The sequence below is a fragment of the Anopheles merus genome, unplaced genomic scaffold, assembly GCF_017562075.2.
Source record: "Anopheles merus strain MAF unplaced genomic scaffold, AmerM5.1 LNR4000137, whole genome shotgun sequence".
Taxonomy (NCBI): domain Eukaryota; kingdom Metazoa; phylum Arthropoda; class Insecta; order Diptera; family Culicidae; genus Anopheles; species Anopheles merus.
In genome coordinates, this window is record NW_024427717.1 from 15,001 (window position 1) to 17,500 (window position 2,500).

The window sequence follows — 2,500 nt, forward strand, 5'->3', positions numbered from 1 at the left end:
ATGTCGGTGCCGAGTACAAGTTACCGCGTTCAAAGTTTGGTAAGCAGCGCACTCGACCTCCAACATAACCCTTCACGTCTTGATATGCTCTCTACAAAAGCGTGTGCCTATGTAGGTACAAATTAATGTACGTCCCAGATAGTGACGATCTCTGGGAGGAAGAACCTTAAGGAACTCCCCGCACATATCAAGAATTATAGGTAACGCTGCCAATTACCTGTTGCTCTTAGTAAAACTCACAACTCATTCCTTGGGTTTGGAAGTGTCCATGTCGGTGCCGAGTACAAGTTACCGCGTTCAAAGTTTGGTAAGCAGCGCACTCAACCTCCAACATAACCCTTCACGTCTTGATATGCTCTCTACAAAAGCGTGTGCTATGTAGGTACAAATTAATGTACGTCCCAGATAGTGACGATCTCTGGGAGGAAGAACCTTAAGGAACTCCCCGCACATATCAAGAATTATAGGTAACGCTGCCAATTACCTGTTTCTCTTAGTAAAACTCACAACTCATTCCTTGGGTTTGGAAGTGTCCATGTCGGTGCCGAGTACAAGTTACCGCGTTCAAAGTTTGGTAAGCAGCGCACTCAACCTCCAACATAACCCTTCACGTCTTGATATGCTCTCTACAAAAGCGTGTGCCTATGTAGGTACAAATTAATGTACGTCCCAGATAGTGACGATCTCTGGGAGGAAGAACCTTAAGGAACTCCCCGCACATATCAAGAATTATAGGTAACGCTGCCAATTACCTGTTTCTCTTAGTAAAACTCACAACTCATTCCTTGGGTTTGGAAGTGTCCATGTCGGTGCCGAGTACAAGTTACCGCGTTCAAAGTTTGGTAAGCAGCGCACTCGACCTCCAACATAACCCTTCACGTCTTGATATGCTCTCTACAAAAGCGTGCGCTAATGTAGGTACAAATTAATGTACGTCCCAGATAGTGACGATCTCTGGGAGGAAGAACCTTAAGGAACTCCCCGCACATATCAAGAATTATAGGTAACGCTGCCAATTACCTGTTTCTCTTAGTAAAACTCACAACTCATTCCTTGGGTTTGGAAGTGTCCATGTCGGTGCCGAGTACAAGTTACCGCGTTCAAAGTTTGGTAAGCAGCGCACTCGACCTCCAACATAACCCTTCACGTCTTGATATGCTCTCTACAAAAGCGTGCGCTAATGCAGGTACAAATTAATGTACGTCCCAGATAGTGACGATCTCTGGGAGGAAGAACCTTAAGGAACTCCCCGCACATATCAAGAATTATAGGTAACGCTGCCAATTACCTGTTTCTCTTAGTAAAACTCACAACTCATTCCTTGGGTTTGGAAGTGTCCATGTCGGTGCCGAGTACAAGTTACCGCGTTCAAAGTTTGGTAAGCAGCGCACTCGACCTCCAACATAACCTTCACGTCTTGATATGCTCTCTACAAAAGCGTGCGCTATGTAGGTACAAATTAATGTACGTCCCAGATAGTGACGATCTCTGGGAGGAAGAACCTTAAGGAACTCCCCGCACATATCAAGAATTATAGGTAACGCTGCCAATTACCTGTTTCTCTTAGTAAAACTCACAACTCATTCCTTGGGTTTGGAAGTGTCCATGTCGGTGCCGAGTACAAGTTACCGCGTTCAAAGTTTGGTAAGCAGCGCACTCGACCTCCAACATAACCTTCACGTCTTGATATGCTCTCTACAAAAGCGTGCGCTAATGTAGGTACAAATTAATGTACGTCCCAGATAGTGACGATCTCTGGGAGGAAGAACCTTAAGGAACTCCCCGCACATATCAAGAATTATAGGTAACGCTGCCAATTACCTGTTTCTCTTAGTAAAACTCACAACTCATTCCTTGGGTTTGGAAGTGTCCATGTCGGTGCCGAGTACAAGTTACCGCGTTCAAAGTTTGGTAAGCAGCGCACTCGACCTCCAACATAACCTTCACGTCTTGATATGCTCTCTACAAAAGCGTGCGCTATGTAGGTACAAATTAATGTACGTCCCAGATAGTGACGATCTCTGGGAGGAAGAACCTTAAGGAACTCCCCGCACATATCAAGAATTATAGGTAACGCTGCCAATTACCTGTTTCTCTTAGTAAAACTCACAACTCATTCCTTGGGTTTGGAAGTGTCCATGTCGGTGCCGAGTACAAGTTACCGCGTTCAAAGTTTGGTAAGCAGCGCACTCGACCTCCAACATAACACTTCACGTCTTGATATGCTCTCTACAAAAGCGTGCGCTAATGCAGGTACAAATTAATGTACGTCCCAGATAGTGACGATCTCTGGGAGGAAGAACCTTAAGGAACTCCCCGCACATATCAAGAATTATAGGTAACGCTGCCAATTACCTGTTTCTCTTAGTAAAACTCACAACTCATTCCTTGGGTTTGGAAGTGTCCATGTCGGTGCCGAGTACAAGTTACCGCGTTCAAAGTTTGGTAAGCAGCGCACTCGACCTCCAACATAACCTTCACGTCTTGATATGCTCTCTAC